Here is a 22,496-nt window from a genome sequence, read left to right as displayed (position 1 = left end):
AGGAGGTAGGGGCTTGCTGGTAGCTGGTGACCCTGCTCTGCCAGCACCCCCCCTCCCGGGCACAGCTACCGGTTCCCTCAGTTGCAAAGTGGCACTAGTGCTGTCCCCATGGTGACCGCTCTCCTGCCGGCGGGTGTGGGAACCCAGGGGATGGATGGGGACAGAGGGCTCAGCCTGGCATCAGACACCCTGAGGGCTCTCACGGGACGCCCCAAGCCCCCGCCCCTCCGTGCCGCCCGCAGCCTCTTGGCCCTGGATCGAGGCCAGAATCTGCGCTGATCCTTCTCCGAGTCCCGGGCTCCGCAGGTGAATGTGACCCGGATCGCGTCCTAGGAAAAGGAAGAGAACATTTGTTCTTTTTAAAAGCAACCATTTTCTCCATCTGCAACAGGAATCCTTGTTCATTGTGGATCATTTTGAAATTCAACCGAAGAGAAAAACTATACTCGAAGGGTCATCTGTGGCCACCCCGCCCCCGGAGGCCCCCTGAGTGTGGCTCCCGCTGTTCTTGGAGCACTGGAGGGGGTCACGTGGCGTCCTCGGTTTGCAGCCTGGTTCATCCACTCGCCAGCAGAACCGCGGCCTCTCCTCGTCACCTACTCGGGGACCCCACGGCAGCCGGTGGACTTCGTAATCCCAGCCGTGCCCCAAGCCTCCAGAGTCCACCTTGGCCCAGGGTCTCCGGGGCTTCTGGGCACCGGGCAGGGCCTTCCCAGTGACAGCGGGTGCCCCCTCTGTGGACACACTTATTCAGTCCCCAGTACTGGACAGGAGGCCACAGAGCGCGGTCCTGTGGTGGCTCTGGTCCTGGCACGTGGGAGCGTCTTCCTCCAGCACGTGGGCAGCGCTCCCCTGGTGAGCCCTCCTGCATTCCTGACTCAGGACCCCTGGTGGGGCGGGGACGGTGGAGGCTGGGGCTGGGCTGTCGGCCTCCCCGCCCTGCGGAGCCCACCTGGCCAGGCCCTTCATGGCCTTGCCTTGGGTGGGTGATCTTGTCCCAGGCTGCCTGCCTGCCCTGTCCCTAAGAGAGGGACCCGCTAGCCCCGGCGGTGGGAGGCATTAGAGCGCCACACTTCACTGGGCTGGAGGAGGCAGCCTCGCTCCCCCAAGGAGACCCAGCGGGGACCCCGGGCAGGCTTCAGGGAGGAGGGTAGGAGATGGTCGAGGTGCCAGAGGGACCCGTAGGCCCGGAGCAGAGGGGCTGAAGAACACGGGCAGAGACCCGTCCGGCTTCCGGGTGCCGGGGCAGGAAGCCCGGCCGTGTGAGCGCGGATGCTTTTGGGGGAAACCCTCAGCGGGAGCAGAGACGCAGTGATGGCAGCAGGTTCTATTAAAAGCCCTTCTCATTACTGTGCCGTTAATTATTAATAGGATGGGCAAACAGGCTGGGAAAGCCCAGCTGGGCCCGACTCAAACGCGGCCGCCAGAGCAAATGGCTTTTGGTTCACGTCCAGGAGACCCAGCCACGAGTGTGCCTGTAGGAAAAGTAATGAGGGCCGGAGCTGCCACGCTGGGACCACGCGCACATCTGCTTTAAAAAGGCGGGGGCGGCGAGCTGAAGAGAGGGACCCAGAGGACGCCGGCCTCGGTCCAGACCCACGCTGAGCTTCTGGCCTGGATGGCCTGGCTGCCCTGTCCACCAAGACAAGTCCCTGGCTGGCTCGGATAGGCACTCCTGATCTACCCCATCCTCTTGGGGCACCCTCCAACCCCAGATGTTCCCCAGACAGGAGCCTTCTCTGTATAGCAGCAGAAACAACAGTGAGGGTTAGGTTTGGCTGAGGACACCCCGGAGAATCCGCTCCTCTCTTCTGTCTCTGCCTGGCATTCTCTTTACCAAACTCCTACCCACCCTTCAAAACCCCACTCAAATGGTCCCTCCTCCTGGCAGCCCTGCCCTGTCCCAGTTGAGCTAGTCTCCCCAAGATTCAGACTCAGCCTCTGTCCTTGTGGGGCTCTTAGCTTGGTGGAGCCTAGCAGGGTCATCCACCAAATAACCATCACAAACTATGAAGCCAAAAGGAACAAGCTCTAAAACCAGGAGATGGAGGCAAGATCAGCAGACTTGTCTCTTCCCCAGAGCCACCTGGTGCTGGGGGAACGGGATGGCGATACCCCTGGGGAAGTCAGCTTTGCAGGGCAGGGAGGCAGTGGGACGTGGGCCTGCCTCTCTACTAGGTCTGGCTTAAACACACCCACAAAACAAGAATAACAACTAAAAACCTGAGAGCTCCATTGAAACCTAGAAGGAGACCCCCACCCCCGCCATAGCCATTGTTCTTGTCTTTCCACTGAATAACCACGAAATCAAAGAGAAGGATCCACCCTCAATGGGGACAAAGACCCTGCTGATCTTGTGCCTCTGGAATCCCAGGAGGAGCTCCTTCTAGTGACAATACTGGAGGACAGCACAGGAGGTGATACTGAGGTGAGGGGCAAAAACAGGAAGCAGCTGGGGCCTCCCCTGTCTGTCCTCGGCTCTCAGAGACCTGGAATCTGTGACAGCCTGGAATCTGGACCATTGCCCTCATCTCACAGATGCTGACCTACAAAGAAATGGGAATAACATCCCGGTCATCCAGAGAAGGTGGGCAGGAGCGGGTTTTGTGGTGCAAGGCATTCTGGGAAGTGAACAGGCTGGAGGGCAGGACTATAGAAGTCCAGGGTGGGACTCCAGGGGTTCAGAAGGCCACAGAGCCACCTCTGGGCAGGAGTGGACGTGGCCTTCACTCAGTAGAGCTGCAGTTGGCAGAAGTCCTGGGGACCTGGGACTTGGAGGGAGTACAACCCACTTGATTCTGCTGCCCAGACCCAGAGCTGAGAACCGGCTCACTACCAAGCATGTGGCAGGGGCTCAGGACCAAAGGCGACTGCAGTCTATCCACAGTCGGGAAGTTACGGAAGAAAGCATCGCAGAGGACGGTGAGAAACGCTGCAGGAGGTCGAGAAGGAGTCGGTGTCCTGGAGCACAGGAGGAGGAGGGGCAGCTGTGGACGGAGTCTCCCCAGGAGCCAGGAGAAGACGCAGCGTGGGGGAAACCCTGGCCTCGATGAACGGGAGCGGGAGCCCACGCGGGCATCCAGACACAAAGAGGCGAAGAGGGACTCAGGGGCTGTTCCGGGCCGCACCGTGGTCCCCTGAAAGGGCCACCCAGCTCCTAACCCCCAGGCCTGTGCACATGAGCTTATTTGGGAAAGGGGTCTTCGCAGATGTGAGTAAGGTGAGGCTCTCAAGATGAGATCATCCTGGATTATCGGGGTGGCCCTACATCCACTGACAAGCTCTTACAGGAAAAAGAGAAGACACAAACCAGAGAAGAGGAACACAGAGAAGCTCGTGTGGCGACCAGGGCAGGGGCAGGAGTTCCACAGCCATGACGGCCCCCGAAGCCAGGAGAGAGGCACAGAACGAATCCCTCTGAGCCTGTGTTGGCCCACTTTCCATTACTGTGATGAAATGCCTGGGTCGATCAGCTTTATAAAGAGAAGATCCACGACTGGTTGCCCTATTGCTTTGGACCTGTGGTAGGGCAGCATGCTGGGGGGAGCATGATGGAGCCAACCTGCTCCCTCATGTCCAGAAAGGAAAAAAAAGAAAGAGGAAGGGGCCAGAATCCCACAGCCCCCTGGAAGGACACGGTCTCCCACTGGACCCCACCCCGAAAGGCTCCACCGCCTCCCCCAGTGGCCTCGTGGGACCAAGCCTTTAACGCACTGGCCCGGAGCACAGCCTGTGGAAGGAACGGCCCTGCAGACAGCTCGACAGCTCCAGCCAGGCTCCTGTCCTCCGGGACCCAGTAAGTGCTTTGACCCATCCACCCACAGTGGCCACTTGATCCCGCAGCCCCAGGAAACACATGAGGCAAAGGAAAGAGCGAAACGCAGCAGAATGAGAGATAGCAGAGAAACGCAGGAATTGCCGTGCAGGAAGTCAGCCCGCAACGGGCGGCCCGCCTAGGACCCTTTCTAAAAATCGAGACAAAAACAGACGGAGAGGAGGCGGGAGGATGAAGGCGGGAGGACCAGGAGGCAGCAGAGGCGCACCGGGTGCTTGGGGTGATTTCGAAGGCCCTGGATGGAGACACCGCTCGCCGGAGGACACCACCTTCTAACCAAGCAGTGTGAAGGTTCACTGAACTCTGGGAAAAACAGGCTCTGCCGAGCCTGACAATCATGAAAATAATGAAAATCGAGCTTGTTCCTCTAGGAAAGAGAGTTACTCAGGAGAGAACAAAACCCAGGCTGGCTTAGACTGGGCCGTACTGACCGCAGGACTGTGCTTAGGGGATCTGAGAGCAACGCAGAGGCCTTTGCTACCCAAAGGGATGCTCCCCTCGCTTGGGACTTTTAAAAGATTCATCCTGTGGCTTCAAAGCTTATCCACCAGCACTGAAACCAGTGAGAAAGCACCACGTCTAAACAATAATCGCAAATATAATTCCCAGACTAATAAAATGCAAAAAATATAGACGTATTTTTTTGGTGGTACTGGGGATGGAACCCAGGGCCCTGCACATGCTAGTCAAGGGCTCTGCTGGCCACACCCCTTCAAGCCCTTTTTGTTTTTTATTTTGAGTTAGAGTCTCACTAAGTTTCTGAGGCTGGCCTTGAACTCGTGATCCTCCTGCTTCAACCTCTGGGGTAGCCAGGATTACAGGCATGTGCCACCAAACCAGCTTCAAAAAATATTCTTAAGTAATAAGTCATATAATGTAAAAATAAGTCAGGCAAGGGGGCACATGCCTATAATCTCAATTATTTGGGAGGCTGAGGCAGGAAGATCACCTGAGTCTTGTGGTTGGAGACGAGCCTGGGCAACATAACATGAGATCTCACCTCAGAACTAAAGAAAACACAACAAAAATAATTTGACCACCAGGATCTAAAGTTTGAAATGATGTACACATAGATCATAAAGTCGGGGGAACCTGACCTCACTTTAAATAAGAGGGGCTCCAGGGGTGTGCGTCTCCTTCTATGCCAATGATCAGTCGGCTGCAAATGCAAGATCTTCTGCAGGACCTGGAAATATCCAGTAACGAAAGCTGCGGAAGGCTAAAGCAAAAGACTGGCGGGTAAAACTGAGGCAGAAATCCAAACAAAACAACTGCAAGGAGAATCAGAAGGCGAGACGAGTTTCTCACAGAAGTCAGATCCAGTCTGTTGGCATTAATAATGAATGTAAACGCATTAGATTTTCCTAGTAAAATAGCAAAGACCTTCAGATTGCATAAAACAGTAGCCAAGATGAAAAGCCAACTCCCTCGTGCTTATAAGAGATAAACCTGAAACCAAGGGACGCAAAAAGGTTAAAAAGAAAGGCTTGGGTCAAGTCACAGGGCAAACTCAAGTCAACTGAAAGCAAAGGCAATGCTTATGTCAGATAAAGAGAAACAAGCAAAGATCATGAGAGGGGACAGGTCATTTATATTGACAAAGGGTAAAGTCACAGTGAAAATCTGATCACTGTGACCCTTTTTGTCCTATGCAGCAATGTGGCCAAACAAGGAGAGCAATAACTTAGACAGACGCACAAGGGCCAAAACAAACAAACCACCAACGGGGTGAAGGCTTCTGTAGGCGACATATTTCACAGGAGCCCCCCCACCACCATTGGTGGGATCAGAATACAATTAATAAGGTTGATTTAATAATTGAACTTTGCAGCCTACAAATAAAAGATCCTCATTTCTTTGCCAGAGCCCATCAAACATTTATGAAAATTGATCATATATTAGGCCATAAAGAAAGAATTCAATAGAATCCCCAAAGCAGAGACGGCAAGAGCTTCATCCTTTGACCGCAGTGCAATTAGGCTAGAAATGATTAAGAAAAGTTTAAATTAAAAAGCCAACCGTCTGAAAATTAAAAACCACTTTCGTAAATAACTTTAAATAAAAGCTACATGACAAACTATTTCAGAGAAACTACGCTGCAAATACTGCGAATCTAAACATGTGGGAAAGTGGCTACCCATTCCAGGGAGGAGATTCATAGGTCCGTGGCGGGAAGTTCGTAGGCTGGAAAGGGGGAAAGTCAGTAAACTGAGAACCAACTGGAGGGAGGAGACAAAAAAACAACAGAGGAGGTCTAAGGAAGGGAGGAGAAAGAGTCAATAAGGCAAAAGGCAGACTCTAATAAATTAGGAAAGGGAAAGCAAGAGAAACAGAAAATAATGCTATGATTTGGTTTTTTAAAAGTCTCATAAATTAGAGTTCTAGCAGACCCAAAGAAAATAAGCAGACAGCATTACAGCACAATAAAGGAAAATTTTAAAAATTAAATTATATTAGTAAAGTCTTATTATAATACACTTGAAAATATGAATAACTAGATATTTTATGGGAAAAAACAAATGACCAAAACCAATTCAAGAAATAGGTTAAAACCAAACCCTATCTCTACAGAAAAAATTTAAATGGTGGGTAAAAAGCTTCTGTCTATGGAAGTCCTGGGTTCTAACTCTATTTTCTTCAGTACTGGGTACTGAACCCAGGAGCACTTAATCACTGAGCCATGTCCCCATCCCTCTCGATTTTAAATTTTGAGATAGGATCTCACTAAGTTGCTTATGGCCTTGCTAAGCTGTGAAGGCTGGCCTCAAAGTTGTGATCTTCCACCTTCGGCCTCCTGAGTAGCTGAGACCACAGGTCTGCCCCACCACGCCCAGACAGGTTCTGACACTTTCAAAGTACTTTCGCATTATCTGTCTGCAGACACAGGCAAAAGGTAACACTTGCCCGATCACATTAAGAATATAGCGTAACCCTAAAATGAAGAGTTGGCGATAGCACAGGACCCACTTTTGCATAAAACAGCAAATCATCCTGGTTATCATGGTTGACACTGGTTCACGAAAAACAGAGGTCTGCATGAATGAGCTCAGGAAAGGGGAAGATTCATTATGAGGATTCAGAGACCTCGCAGAATTAATGCACAGCCAGACTCAGCCTGGCCACAGAAGCCACCGGGGCCTGTCCCTGTGGACTAGTGTCCTCTGCCACTCCCCAGACCCCCAAGGCCCAAGGACTTTCCAAGGTGACTTTTCGTGTTTTTCAGGGTCCTGAGTCTACAATTAGCAATGAAAGGATGCTTCCTTGGCATGGTGTTGGTGACATCCATCAAGCTCATGGACCCTCCCACTCCTCCTGCCAGGTTAGAATTGCACCTTTCACTGGGATTAAACAGAGCTATGTGACTTGCTTTATCCAACAAAAATAGGTTGAAGCAATATGAGCCTCTTCTAGGTAGAAAAAAATTTCATTGCTGGAAGGGGACTCAGTGATTCTATTTTCCTTGCGTAGGAAGCATGAGAGAATTATGTGGCTATGCAGCGCTGAACCAATCACTAGCTGTCACAGAGAGTTGCCCGGACCCATGCAGACTTAGTATGAGAAAGAAATAAACTCTTCTCAAGCCATGAGATTTTTGATGTCATGTGTTACTGCAGCAAAATCTAGCTTATCCTGACTAATTCAATGACAACGAAGATCTATCTCAAGCCAAAGGCAATATAATGTTTAACACTATACTGGGAGTATTCTTAGCAATGTCTGGAATGTGGCAAGGATGCTTAATAAAGTCGAATTTTGCATTGCTCTGAAAGTTCTGGACCATGCAATAAGGCAAGAAACATAAATTAAAGAATAGGAGCTTAAAAAACAAAGAAGAAGAAGAAGAAAGATAAAATCATACTTACTTGTGGATAATATAATTGTTGACTTTAAAATCCAAGGGAAGCAAATGCAAAACTTTTAAATTGTAGAAGAAATCTACAAACGGCCAGTTGCAAAATCAACATGCAAAAGTCAATAGCTTCCTCCCGGCCTCCTCTTTTTGGCTTTCTATTGGATGGATTTTATTCCCCCTGCCCTTCTTCTCTATGGGTTTTAAAGTTATACGTTTCATTTCTGCCTTTTAGAAATCATCTTTAAATTCTTATTGTGCACCGCCGACTTAATGTTATCCAAATCAACATTCTCTACTCTCCGGCTAGGCAGTCCAGGGCCGTGGACTGCCTATCTTCCATGTGATGACTGCCTGGCTTTTTAGTTCCACCTGGCTTTAATCAGCATTTACCATTCTCGTCTGTTTGAACAGCCACTCTTGTTTAGATTTTACCCCTGTTTTCATACCTTCGCTCATTGCTTCTTTCACCACAAGCTTGATGCAGGGCTTCATGTCCTTCTTTCTCAGAGGATTCTTTACTTGTTCTTTCATCAAAGATCCCTGTGTGCTGAGTGGTGAAGTTTCTTTTTCCTTTTTCTTTCTTTTGTTTTTTTGTCTTTTGTTGTTGTTGTTGTTGTTTTGGTACCAGGGATTGAACCCAGGGGTGCTTTACCACTGAGCCACAACTGCAGTCCTTTTTTATATTTTATTTAGAGACAGGGTCTCACTAAGTTGCTGAGGTTGGCTTTGAACTTGCAGTCCTCCTGCCTCAGCCTCCAGAGCCGCTGGCATTACAGGTGTGTGCCACCGTGCCTGGCTCTCGGAGTTTCTTAGGGTTCATCTGAAATGCATTTATCTTGCCCTAACTGTTGAAAGACCATTTAGCTTAAAGACTGCTTAGGTTGGCAAGTACTGCCTTCACCTATCTTAAAGACATTACTATTCCATTGTCTTCTGGCATCTGTTGCTGCTGATCATTCTTCTTGTCCCTTTGTGGCTGTGTGGTATCTTGTCAAAACACATGTTCTGGATTCCCTGCTGCCTGGGTCCAGCCCTGGTCCTACCACCAAACGCTGAGCCTTTTGGTGCCCAGTTATCCACTGTTCACGATCGTGACCTTCGGGCCGGGCTCAGCCGGGCAGTTCCACTGTGGTTGCCTGGGGCTGTCCCCGGGGCCACTCCCACCTGGGGTTCCACTTGGGTCTTCGTTTGCTGGGACTGTGTAACAAGCCACGCTGGTTTACATGACGGAGTTGCATTTTCTCACAATTGAGAGGCTAGACGTCTGAGGTTCAGGTGTTGGCATCGCAGGCTCCTTCCGAGACCTGTCTCCTCGGCTCCTAGGTGTCTCTTCCCCCGGGGTCTTCACATGGTGCCTATCTGAGCCCTAATCTCTTCTAATAAGGACACGCGGGGATTAGCACCACCCATAGGACCTTGTTTCACCTTGATTATCTCTTGAGAAGTCCTAGAACCAAATATGGTCACGTTCTGAAGTACAGAGATGACTCCAGAATTTGAATTTGAGTGGGAGACACGACTCAGCCCTCGGCCCGTAACACCTGGGGTGGAGGCCCCGGATGACGCTCGTGTGCTGCTGCCCGGGCTGGATGGTCCCCTTTCACTCAAAGCCTCCACTGGGCTTCCTGGCATGGTGGTGGAAACATCCTAAGACAACAGAAGCAGAAGCTCGAGTCCTCGGGGTCTGGCCTTGGAAGTTGCGTGCCATCCTCTCTGCCACAAGTGATGGGTCAGAGCAAGTCTCAAACCGGTCCAGTGGGAAGGGTGGGAAACAGACCGGGCTTCTCACACTGGCCAGAGTGTCCTCTTACAGGGTTGGTTCCACTGCTTTCCAGGCCATTATGATAATAGAAACTACCCAAGAGGTGTCCAGTGGTAAGCTGTACTTGAACTCTCCTTGCCTTGGTTCTCCATCTTTAAAACGTGGATGATGATAATCATACTCAGCCTGTTGCTTCGAGGACCGGAAGAGTGTTAAGGGCAGGGTTTTTTTTTGTTTGTTGAAGCGGCGGTAAGTTAGGCAGTAAGTTCTTTCCTCCTAGGGTCTTTCCTTTGTCTTCAGCACTACATATTTAGCCTAGACATCTAGGTGTACATTCACTCTAACCCTTCACGGGTCCATGTTCTTGGGTTTTTTCTTTTTTTTCTTTGCAGTTCTGGGGATGGGACCCTGGGCCTCCCACATGCTCAGCAAGTGTTCCACCACTGAGCTGCTCTGAGGCACTTCTTAAATCTGAGGAGTGTGGTCTTTCATCAGTTCTGGAATATTCTCAGACCTGTCATGTTGAATACGATCTCTCCGCCATTCTTACAGTCTGGCCCCTTCCGGGGCTTCTCTGAGACCTTCTGATTCTTTTCAGTGTGTTTCCATTTTCAGTCTTTCTGTCTCTGTGTCTTTGCAGGCTGCACTCTGGGTGATGTCCCCAGACCTATCTGACCCGTCATGAAGAGTTTCTTCGGCTGGGTCTTATCTGCCATCTCACCCACCCATGAACATTTTAATTCCAGGGACTACACTGTCCTTTCTAGAAGATCTTTGTTTCTCCTTCACATCTGCCTCTTCTGCCTTCATGGTGTCTTTTTTGCTTTCTTAGGTCTCCTCTCCCTCTTGCCCTTTTAGTAATTTTAAGCACGCTTGTGTCACAGTGTCCTTGGGATTGTGCTGTTACCTCCATTTCTTGGTGGCCGAATGCTCTTCTCTGCATGCTCATTCTCCCTGTGCTAGACCACTGTGTCCGGTGGCTTGTTTTTAGCCGTGAACACCTGCTCCATGGGACTTTGCCTTTTTGTTGGGTCTTGGCTACAGAACAGCTGCTTGTTCTGGTCTCTCCTCTCAACCTCCAGCACCGGGGACTCTCCTATTCTTTTTCTCTGAGACCAGTGATTTCTGTGGTGGTCGTTAAATTTTTGTCCACATTCTCCAGCAGGACCAGTGTGGCCATTCTCCAGGCTAGATCGCTGGGACCAGACATCAACTTGAATATATTAAAAAGGCCTCATTTAAAATCAGCAGGGAAAAGATGGGCTATTTATGAATGATATTAAGACAACTGTTCAATATTTGGGGGCTGGGGGAGAAGGCTGTTAGCCCTAACATACACCATAACTAAAATAAATTGCAGAAGAAATAATAACTGAAATTGAAAAATGGAACTGTGAAAGCGCTAGATGAAAATAATGTGATGTGAAAAGCCTATTTAATTATTCAACCAATGTTAAAAATCCTCCTGAAGCTTGGACTACAGAAATGTTTAACGTCACGTACGTTACTATGAGCAAACCCATAGAGCAGGCGACCAGTTGGGAAGGCAGTCACCTGAGATGATAAAGGCTGGGTGTCCTGCGTCTACCAAGTGATCTCGCAGGTCCATAGAAGACAATTCATGTCTCTTAGGGAAGCGGACGGAGGAAATGAATCAGTAATTCGCAAAATGAGAAACCCGAAGCATGTGAAAGTAGGTACCCCTTCTCTAATCACAAAACACCTTAAAACAAGATGTCCTTTGACCCTCCCAAAAGTGTCAAAAGGATTAGACTGTCCTGTGAGGAGGGAGAAGGGACTCTGCCTGGTAGGAGTGTGGAATTTGGCAGCCCCGCCCCTCCTACTGTGTCCTAATCCCAAGAACCCCTGAAGTGACCTTATTTGGAAACCGGGCGGGCGTTTTGCTAATAGAAGTAAGTGGAGGCTCTGGAGAAGATCACGGTGGATCACCACGTGGGGCCTCATCCTGCCGGGGGCGGCGGGGCCTCCTAAGAAGGGGAGGCCACCGACCACAGAGGCAGAGGTCAGGGATCACCAGCAGTGGGTGGAGGCTGGGAAACTCTAGGGAGGACCCGAGCCTAGGATCTGCAGAGGGACTTCCTGCCTTCAGAACTGGGGGAGACAAAAAATTTCTGCTGCTTTCAGCCCCCCTGTTGTGATCTCGCTATGGCAGCCCTGGGAACAGTTCAAGTGCCCTCAGAACATTCTGGAGGGTAATCTGACACGTGCATCGCTGCCTTCTAGAAGTCACTCAAGATGAATAATCAAGGGTTCCTCTAAGGTTTCTTGGCAAGGATATTCACTGCAGTCTTCTTTAAGGCAAGTTGGATAAACAACCTATATATTCAGCAACAGAGGGCTGTTGAGTAATCGGCGCTTTCCCGTATAACGACAAAGATAAAGAATGATGATGGCCAGCTGACGGAAGGCTTGTGACGGATGGGCAGCGCAGGGAAGGAGCTTTCTGCCCCCGACCCGAGGAGCTCTCCCTGCAGAGGAGGCGCAGTGAGCACAGAGGGTGCAGGCCACCTGCCCAAGGTCACACAGCCAAGGGGCCACGACACCAATTCCAAACCCTGGGCGGTGTCTTCGCCATCCAACGGGAGGGCTCACGCTGCAGCCCCTGGACGCCACGTTGCCAATGATGGGAAAGGCACCGAGGAGGGACGAGGAGGGACGTTGGGGGGAAAGCATTCGAGCACCTCCTGCTCCTGCAAAAATAAAAAGTGCATTCCATGTGCGGAGAGGAAGGGCTGGGAGGATTTACTGCGCCAGAAGGAGCGTCACCCTGGGGCTGCGGTGGGTGATGCTCATTTTCCACAACGAGCACATATCGCTTTATAATCAGGACGGAATATCAGAAGGCGACCCCCTGCCCCCGCCCGGGGGGCCTCGCCCACCTCCCAGCTCATCCTGGCGGTGGGCACAGCGTGTTGGGCGGCAGCTGGTCGGGGAACTGCGAGCATGTGACCCGGGCCCGGGGCTGCTGCCCGCGCCTTCCCCGCACCCACTCTTCCGCAGCATCGATCTCCCATCCTTCAGAGAAGCGCCTGAGGAAGAGGGAAGCGCATCTCTGGATCAATGAGCCCTGCAGCTGGCGTGGCGGCCAGGCCGCCGGCTTGTCATCGCCCTGCCCAGCTCGGGAGGGGGAGCTGGCTGGGTGGGGAGGAGGCTGGGGGGCCGAGGGTCGCCGTGTGCTGGGGGCGACTGCGTGACGGGAGTAGCAGCGGGAGTGAGGGGCGCTGCTGCCCAGTGCTGGCCGGGAAGGCGGCTGGCCTGCCTCTCTGTGAATCAGGAGGTGCTGGCGGCCAGGCGGGGCATCGGGCTCTGTGTGCTTGGTGGGTAGAGCTCGGGGAGGGACCTGTGGCCGACAGCCGTACTGCTTGCTGTGGTAGAGGGAGGAGGGACACACCTGGCCCAGGGGCTCGCAGCGGCCCAGGTGGGCCCTTCCGCCTGCAGACCTCACCTCATGCTCGCCGGCCCAGCAAGCCTATCTGGGCCTCGCCACTTGTCCCCACCCACCCAGTCACGCTAGCCTCTTCCTTCCAAACCCCGGCCCCTGGTCACGGGCCTCCTCCGTGCAGCCCCCTCGGTGGCTGCCCAGCCCCCCACGTCTCTGTGCTCCTCCTGCAGGGCGAGTGGACAGTCCTTAGGGATCTGTGAGCTCTGGGGCGGTGACCCCAGGTCTCCTGGCTGGGTCTGCAACGCTGCCACCTGGCCTGGCACCAAAAATGGCTGGACATGTCTGTTGTGTGAATGGAGGAGCCATGACCACAGCTGGGGCAGGAAGTGGGCGGGCGCTGCTCTGGGGTGCATGTGGGGTGCTACCACTGGGTCCCTGCGCGTGGGCGCTGCACTCAGGGCCATGCGTGCGCTGCCTGTATGCGTGTTCCGGAGGCGCCCACATGCACACAGCGCTTGGTGTGTGTGCACGGGTACGTGTGTCTGTGCTTGCCTGTGCACACGCGCCTGTGCACCCTGCTGGTGTGCACGCTCTCTTGCTCGGGGGAGGGCTCTCCACATCTCCCATGTTTCTTGTCTCTGTCACCTGCATCCTCCTGCCCTCCCCTCCCAGGCCTGCCCGGCCCACCCTGGTGACAGCCCCAAAGTGGACTCCAGCCCCGCTAGGGCCTGGGGCCTGACATTCAGGAGCAGGAACCTGACCTGAGGGTGTGTCCTGGCTGGAGGCAAAGCTCCGGGTCTCCTGGCCTGTGAAATGGGGACATGAGCCGCTGGCTCCCAGGACTGCTGTGAGGACCAGGTCCACATCTGGGGGAGGGCAGTAGCGTCCACCAGAACCACTGGCAGTGGAGCTGGTGACGACATTCCAGGGCTTAGCCCTGGAGCCATTGAGGACCTGGGGGTTGGAGTTACCGGGGAATCCCAGGGCAGGCGCAGACCTGGCCCTGGCCCTGGTCCTAGCCCCGCAGTGTCCTGAACCCGCCGGGGGCGGGGCTGGGAAGGAAGGCAGCACAGGAGTGACGTGCGTTCACTGGCACCTGTGCTCATCCGCAGCTGCTCCCTGGGCCTGGGTGCCCGTGGGCTACCAGCCCTGCCCTCTTGACCGCAGTCACCCCGAGGTCCATGCCTGAGTCACACCCAAACCCTTTGCAGCTGCGGCCTCTGCCCGGCCTATCTCCTGCCCTTACGCACCAGGTTCCAGCCTAGGGTCTCCACTGGCCATCCCTCCGCCCGGTGCCCTCAGTCCCCAGATCATCCTGCAGCCGACCCCTGCTCGACCTTCCGCTCAGAGGTCCCCAAAGAGGCTCTTGCTAACCAGCCGCTCCCGAGTGCCCCGCCACTCAGGGCCACCTCACGTGGCACCAGCTCCGCCGTCGGGTGCACTGTTGAACAGGTCTGCCGTGGGGCCGCCTGGCAGACGCCCCGCACAGGGCAGGGCTCGGAAGGTGCAACGCAGGTTGGGAGCAGAGCCTCAGAGGGCAGGGGCTCGTCCGGCTCCCTGGCCCCTGCCCTCCCGCCGTTAGCCAGCACCCACTGTGCCGGCCGCCCATCTCCAGGCAGTCCCAGCTCCTTGCAGCCCCCGTCTGTCCACCCTGAGTGTTTCCTGCATTGACTCAGGGTGTCCCAGGCCCTCCGAGAGCTGGGGATGTGGGGCCCCTGAGGTCCGCAGCCTCTGGCCTCCCACCTCACCTCCAGACGGCAGCAGTAGGCTTTCCCTGGAGCTGCCCGAGCCTGGAGTCCTTGGAGTTCCGCCCCTGACCCCGCACGGACCCAGGTGGCCCCTTCCTGCACCCCAGCCAGTGGGGAGTCAGCATCCCGCCAGCAGAGGCAGAGTGGGATGGATCTGGTGCGTCTCCCACCCACTTGCTTCACGCAGGGAGAAGGCAGCCCCGTCCCTTGGGTGTCTTGGTGCAGGTCACCCCGCGGGGCTCCGAGCAGCGGCCCCGGAAGTTGGCAGGTCTGTGCCCCGTGAGCCTCGTGGCGACTGGCCTCTGCCTGACGTGGGTGGAGGCTGCTCAGCAGCCGCAGGGCCTTCCTATGCAGGCAGCCGGGTCCGTGCTGACGTGGCTGGGGCCACGTGGCAGGGCCACCTGGACAGCAGCTGCAGTCCTCACTCTTCCCTCCCCAGCCTCAGGGGCAGGACACCAGGCTGCGCTCCGGAAAAGCTGGCACCTGACAGGGAAGGAGGAAGGCTGGGCAGTGCCAGGCGCTGCTCTTGGCCCCCTAGGGCTGTCACTTGGGGATCCCTGCTCTGGGAGAAGGCTGGGCTCTGGCCAGGGCCACCTGCACACCCACCACCAGAGGTCTTGGCTCAGGGACGTTCCTGCAGACCAGGGGAGGGGCTGCGGGGCGGGCAGAGCCCTCACACGTGGAGGCCTGGGTGGCCGGCCAGGGGACAGACGGCAAAGGTCCTCTGACGGGGCTTCCGGGGCCAGGGACTCTGCACTGAGAAGAGGCTGGAAAGGACCGAGACTGCAAGAAATAGGGACCCAGCCAGGGACCTTGTCGCCACCGGGCCTCAGGGACGCAGAGAGCTGAGGGCCAGCCCGGTGGCGGTGGCCCAGGCCCGCGCGTCCTCTCCCTCCTCAGAGTCTGCTGGCTGGCGGCTCCTCCGAGGGCTCCGTGCGCGCGCGCACCGCCCTGCGCGGCCCCGCGCCCGGCAGGTGCCGCCGCCCCTCCCCCGCCGCGCCGCCTGGTGAAGGAGGCCCGGCTCCTGAGTGCGCAGGAAGCCGCAGGATGCAGCCGAGACTTCTGCTTAAGGAAGCAAGATCTGAATGGCGCTGAGAAGGGGCTCTCCAGCCTCCCTCTACCCCACTCTGCTGGCCTCTGGACAGTCCTTGTAGGCCCCCCACCTCAGGGCCTTTGCACAGGCTCCCAGCTCCAAGCCCCTAGAGACCTCATCACTGATTCTGTGACCTTCAGCAAATTACCTAACCTCTCTGAACCTCCATTTCCTTTGCTGGAAAATGGGCTCCTGATAGGATGTTTGCGGGTCCCGGTGATGACCCACCCACACAAAGCACCGGACTCAGTGCCTGGGTCCCAGCCAGGGTTCCTTGCCTTGCTCCCTCAGGAAGCTGCTTCTCTCCCACTTCCCCGGGCCCTGCTGGGGTCTCCACGGAGCCTTCCTGACTGACCTTCACTCTGACAATTCCTTGTCCCAACCTCTGGCCACCAAGGCCCACAAATGGAAATAGAAAGGGGACCGGGTCTGGAGACAGACACTGGGTTCAAATTCTGGAAAGTTCTGCCAGGCTGGCGTGCAAGCCGCTGTTGTTCACACCGTCCAGGCCTCGAAGTCAGCCGGATCCCGGGGCTCCTGCCACCTGTGCCAACGGGTGGTGGCTGGCCACTTTCAGGTGTGCTGGCCTGCCGGCCCTGCCACCCCATGTGTCCCCAGCCACCCTCCAGGAGTGACACCCCACAGGAGTGCACAAGAGAGACCCCGTGGCTTTGGGGTGAGTGGGGCCTTGACCGGGCTGCAGGGACTTCCCCGAGCCTGCCCCGCCCTGGCTCTCCCTCCCCAGGCGCAGCCCCGGCCGTCCTGGGTGCTCCACAGGGGTCTCCCAGCCCCGTGTCAAACACGCCACCTTCCCCCAGGTCTCCCCTCTGTTCCCGACGCCACTGGCTCTTCAAGCTCCTGGTCCCTGTTTGTTGAGAGAGAAAGGCCACATGGATTTCGGTGCACGCACTGCGACCACAAACAATGTAAACCTGCATACCGAGGACAGTCCCTCGTCACCTGCCCCTGCGAAGCAGCTGCTGTCCACGGTGGGGAGACGGCCTGTGTCTCTTTGGGTGAAAAGACAGAAACCTAATCCGAATAGGAAGCGGGGCTCAGGTGATGGGACGACGCGGGGTTCAGGCCTGGTTTGATCCCGAGGCTGGCGTGGCCCTCCTGGCTGTCAGCTAGGCCGACCGCTCAGGCTGAGGTCCCTGGACGCCTTTCCTCACCCTGCAACCGCTGGAAGCACGGGCTTAGGAAGGTGAGGAGGGGTCTGCAGGCACAGGACCAGGCCCAGTGACTCCTGCTGTCCCTGTTGGTACCCCTGTGTCATTGCCACTGTCTCGTATCCAGCAGGTGCTCAGAAAATGTCCATCCTCTCCTGCTCCCTGGGGCAGAGCAGGCGATGACTGGGCCCACGCGACACCCACTCCCCAGGGGAGCGCGATCACCACAGCCAAGGTCACACCAGGCGGGCTGGGGACAGGCCCAGGCCCCAAGGAGCTGGCCCGGCAGGGCACCCCCTCCCCCATGCCCCACCTCCCGCTCTGAGGAGGGTTCCAGGCTGGAGCCAGCCCTCCCCCGCCCCATCCATCTGAACCTGCCCCGAGTCTGGCTAACCTGCCATCCTTCTTCCTCCCTGGCAGGCAAGCCATTAAGCACCAGGCCCCAAAAGCACCAGCCTGCAGCCTCAGCACTACGCACATTTGCAGCCATTAGTAAGAAGCCCCAGCCTGGCTAGTCAGGGCTAACGCACAGCCCACCCTCGCCCCACCCGCCAGGGACTGCCTGTCAGAGCTCCATCTGCAGAGAGAATGGAGCCTGGGAAGAAAGCGTGGGGGCTCTAGGACCCACATGGACAGTCAAGTAGGTTGTTCACTGCACAAAGATGCTGCTGGTCGGGGGGAGGGGGGGAACAGAACTTTAATTCAGTCAGCCCGCCACTTGCCAGGCTCCGCCCTGGTCCAGGCTTCATTCCATGTGGAAGGCGTTGCCCTTTCTCATCCATTCAAAGACACCGGCAGGAAGAAACTATCTGAAAATGCAAGGCCCTGCATTGCCTTTTTTAAAATTGCATTCATGCCCGCTTCTTTTCAGAGAAGGGGTCCACAGATTTCATCATCTATATAAATTTGTGTATATGCATGCCACCATCAGGATCCAGAACACTCTCTTCCCCCCAGAATTTCCCCTGTTCTAGCCTTCTGTAGTCTCGCCCACTCCTGAAACTGCTGATCTGTTTGCTACAGTTCTCTTTTGGAAAAAATCATCAACGGAATCACACAGGGCAAGGTTGGCTTTTCTCACCAGCACAGTGGCCTCAGGATCCACCAGAGGTTGCGTGAATCAGTGTCCTGCCCCTTTGTATCACTTGCTGTCAATCCCCTGGTACAGACCACAGTTGGTTCATCCACCTGCTCAAGAACTGGGTTGTTTTCAGTTTGAGACTAGTCACACACGTGTCTCTGCACAGACCTCAGTGTGCATTCCTCCAGGACCAATGCCCAGGAGTGGACCAGCTGAGCCACGTGGTAAGAGGTTAGCTCACTGGTTAAGAGCATGCCAGGGTGGCTGCACCGTTTGTATTCTTGCCAACAAGACACAAGAGTTCCAGTTGCTCTGTGAATCTGTCAATACTTGGAATTGTCCTATTTTTATTTTAGCCATTGTGGAGGATTTGGAATATTAGTATGGCTTTGATTTTAATTTCCCTGATGGCCAATAATCTTTTCATGTCTGACACCTGTATCTCTTCTCTGATGAAGTATTTGTACAAGTCTTTTGCTCGTTCTTTGATGAGCCATTTTGGCACTGCTGAGTTTGGTAGTTCTTTATGTATCCTGCGTACTAGTCCTTCAGGTATGTGATTTGCAAATATTTTCTCAGTCTCTGACTTAGCTTTTCATTCTCATGATGGTATCCTCTCGGAGCGAGTTTTTCATTGTAATGAAGTACAAGGTATCGTTTTCTTCTTTCATGAATCATGCTTTATGGTCATGTGTGAGAACTCTGCTCATGCCAAGTGCCTAAGAGTCCCTGCATTTCCTCAGTTGGACAGTAGTGGAACTTACATGGAGCTCACAATTTTTGTGTCTAGCATGAGGTAGGGACCCAGCTGCTTTTCTTCTCTCCTTTTCTTTCCCTCTTGTTTGCATGTGAATGTCTGATGGTCCCTCCGTTTATTAAACAAATAAGTGAAGAGCACAAAGGCCCTGGTGGGAAGATGGACCAAATGGGGGGGGGGGGTCAAGGCTGTGCTCTTCAGTGGATAAAGGATACTTTTCAACAAATGGTGTGAGACTATCTGGATATCCCATTTTTCAGACAGTGAACCCCAGCCTTAACCTTGGATCGTATACAACAATAAGTACACAGTGGGTTATAGATTTAAAAGTGAAGCATGGGGCAAAAGGCAGGCACTTCTCCATCAGGTGACTCAGGACACGTCAAGTGAGGACCTTCTGCGACCATTCTTGAACTGTCCCAGAGTTCGTGGGTGGGAGGGAACCGACTTTTATTAAATGTGACCTCTGCACTGCGTTCTCTACTGCACACTTTCTTTGCATCATTTCATTTAATCCTAAAATAAATCAATAAACGTTTGGAGGCCTGAGTTTTTATTTTCACTCTGTGGGTAAGGGGATTTGAGCTCAGAGAGGTTAAGGAACTTGCCTCAGGTCACACAGTAAATGGGGCAGCAGGATTTGAACCAGCATGTCCACCTCTGCTAGAGGCAAAAGCAGAACTATTCAGGCCAAACATGAGGCCACCCGCCAGGCCTGGACTCCGGGGAGGTCCTTGGCCTGGCACTCTGGTTCTTGGCTCCTGGGACTCATCCCTCCCGCCCGTGGACCTTGGTTCCTGCCACGCCTCCACCCCCACGTGGTTGGCCAGGCTGGAGCCCCACCTGGGATGCGGCCTCCGCCTCTCACGTGTCGCAGTATGGTGCCGTCCCATCTTCTGGCTCGAGGTGCGTCTCCCCAGCAGCCCGCGAGCTCTCCCTTCTGAACTGCAGCTGATGGTTCTGCCTCGGAAGCTGGCGAGCGGCCGCGCAGCCCTCTAGAGACGCGCACCGCCTGGACGTCCTCAGGGACGCGCTGCGCAGCAGACCGCGAGCGCGCCAGGGCAGGCTGAGGCCCAAGCGCCTCCTGCCTGGCACCACGAAGCCTGGTTCGGGTCCACGATGGGGCCCGACGCCACCACGTCCCCGCCCTGTGCTCAGTGCTGGCTGGAAATATGCTCCGTCAGGGCCGCCGTCGCTTCTCTCACTCGTGGGGCTACTGTGCTTACCCCGGAACCCGGAGCTTGACTGCAGGGCCAGCGCTCAGGCACTGCGGCTCCAGCGGCCCCGCCCGCCCACGGACACGCCCACCCGGGCACGCCCACCCGGGCACGCCCACCTCTCCTTGCGGGATCCCTGCGCCCCTAGCCGCTCACCTGCCCGGGTGGGGTCCCCAGCGCCTATCGTGGGGGCATTGCAGTAGGCAGGAGCAGCACAGGCTCTGAATTCCCTTCTCCACTCAAAATCCTGGGTGGACCCTCAGGGTGAACTGAAGGGACCCAGGATACTGGCCTCCAGCAGGGGAGAGGCCGTCGCCTAAGGGTGGCTGCCCACTAGCTTTGATGACCCCGAGCCGCCCACTAGATCCTCGCTCACCTCCCTCCTCAGCAGCACCAGCCCTCATTCATTCCAGCCCCCAAATCCCCCTGCCACCACCTGCCCCACCTGGTCACCAACCCTCCTGCCCAGATGCTGCCCCGACCCAACCCTTCCCTCTACCCATCCTTGACCCATAGCTGAGGACACCCCTCTCGGGCAGATTCCCTGCCACGCCCCTCACCCACGGGTCAGGGTCTTTGGCAAAAATCTGCCCAAACGGAACCATCTCAGGAGTATGGCTTCCTGGGTCCAGAGTGGGGCAGGGATCTGCATTTTGCAAGTCCCTCTTCAGGACAGGGACTGAGGTCCAGAGTCCATCCGTGCCAGCAGTGGTCCCGCTTGGACTCCAGCTCTTCAGTCCTCATCTGAAGGTAGGGGTGCAGGGCTGGGTGGGTGGACTGGGCAGGCCCCTGCTCAGCCCCTGCAGACCCCCTGCCTTCCCTCCTCCCCACCATGGCCAGCTGTGGCCTTGGAGCCTTCAGGGCAGGTTCTGACTCCAGTGCCTTCGTACAGGCTCCCTCTACGTGGGACACGCTTCATTCCTCAAAGCCCGACCTCCATCCCGGGATTCCTGAGGGCCCCTCTGTGCCCTCACCTCTCTCTCCCAACACATGTGCTCTGCTTTGTTAGAGTTCTGCTTTGCTGCTTCCCTGGAGTTTCCCTGGGCTGGTTTTGCCTCCAGCCCCTATGCCTACCAGGGGTCTGAACTTGGTTGTCATCTATCCACCTCTCAGAGACCCTTTCATTAAAATAGGGGTTAAAATATTGCCCGTTAAATCAAGCCTGGCGGTGCACACCTGTAACCCCAGTAGCTCTGGAGGCTGAGGCAGGAGAATCACAAGTTCACAGCCAGCCTCAGCAACTTAGCAAGACCCTGTCTCTAAATAAAACAATTTTAAAAGGGGGGACTGGGGATGTGGCTCCGTGGTGGAGTGCCCCTGGGTGCAATCCTTGGTACCAAAAAATAAATAATTTTTTAAATAGAAGAGCTGGGTGCAGGTCAATAGTGAGCTCTTGGCCAGCATTCCTGAGGCCCTGGGTTCAATCCCCGAAAATGCAAAGCAAAACAAAATATTACCCTGTGCACGGTTTGGAGGTTGGCATGAGCATGCGCACATCAGAGGCCAGGTCAGCACACAGCCCGGCTGCCGCTTAGCTACCCCAGTGCCTTCGCTGCTGGCTGGGATGCTCTGGGCTCGTGTCTCCTCCAGCTCAGGATCCTTAGGTTCCAGGATGGGGCTTCTCCCAGGAAGACAGCTCTGTGAACAGCTCTGTTCCTGGAAACTGTCCCCACTGTGATGCTGTCAGTTGTGTGTAGGGAAAGGACCAGTCGGGTTCACAGGTGAGGGAGCAGGGGTGGGGACAAAGGTAGGGACAGATGCTCAGCCAGGAGAGAGAGGCTTCGACGCCCAGAGCACAGACTGCAGGCCCGGAGCCTCTGGGAGGAGGCCTGGCCCTGAGCCGCAGGCTCCCGCCCCCAGGGGCCTGCCCAGGGCGGGAGGAGGCGCACCAGGCCTGGCCCCAGCCGCAGAGCCAGAGAAGAATCTCTTGATCTCTCGGCTGCACCGAGAGGCGGAGGCAGCAGGGCCCTGGAGATGGTCTCCATGACAACCGCTGCCACTCACTCCCCATCTCGGATGTAAATTAGTTACAATTTTATTAGTGTGCAGAATTTCAAGAGGCCGAATCTTGCTTTGGAAGGGAAGAGGATGAAGTGGCGGGGGCGGTGCAGGGGACAGTTTCCCAAGCCTCACGCTCCCGCAAGGACCCCCCAACTCCAGTGTGCATCCCTGGGGAGCCACTGGCCCGCATCCGCCTGCCCTGGCCAGGAGGAAGCACGCAGGCCCCTCCTCTCCTGGGCAACCTCCCACACCCGCCGGGGCTGCCAGAGGCAGGAGGGCCACAGGGTGGGTAGCCGGCCCCAGGGCACTCAGCCTGCGGACACGCTCTCCTCCCTGCCCAGCTGCCCCCCAAGCTGGGTCAAGGTTCACTGAGCACAGCCAGGCCCTGGATAGACAGGTGAGGCTGCCACCAGGGGTCCCGGCTTCAGGACACATGCCAGGCCCTGGTGCCAAGAGTCAGCGTGTGGGGCTGCTGCCCTGGCACGAGGTGGTGCACCTGTCCCCTCCAGTAGCAGGCAGATGTGGCCAGGGGACCAAGTGGCGCCTCTCTGGTGTGAGGCTCTGGGTCATGTGTGCA

This window comes from Sciurus carolinensis, chromosome 14, assembly GCF_902686445.1.
Source record: "Sciurus carolinensis chromosome 14, mSciCar1.2, whole genome shotgun sequence".
Classification (NCBI taxonomy): domain Eukaryota; kingdom Metazoa; phylum Chordata; class Mammalia; order Rodentia; family Sciuridae; genus Sciurus; species Sciurus carolinensis.
This window is presented reverse-complemented; position numbering follows the sequence as displayed.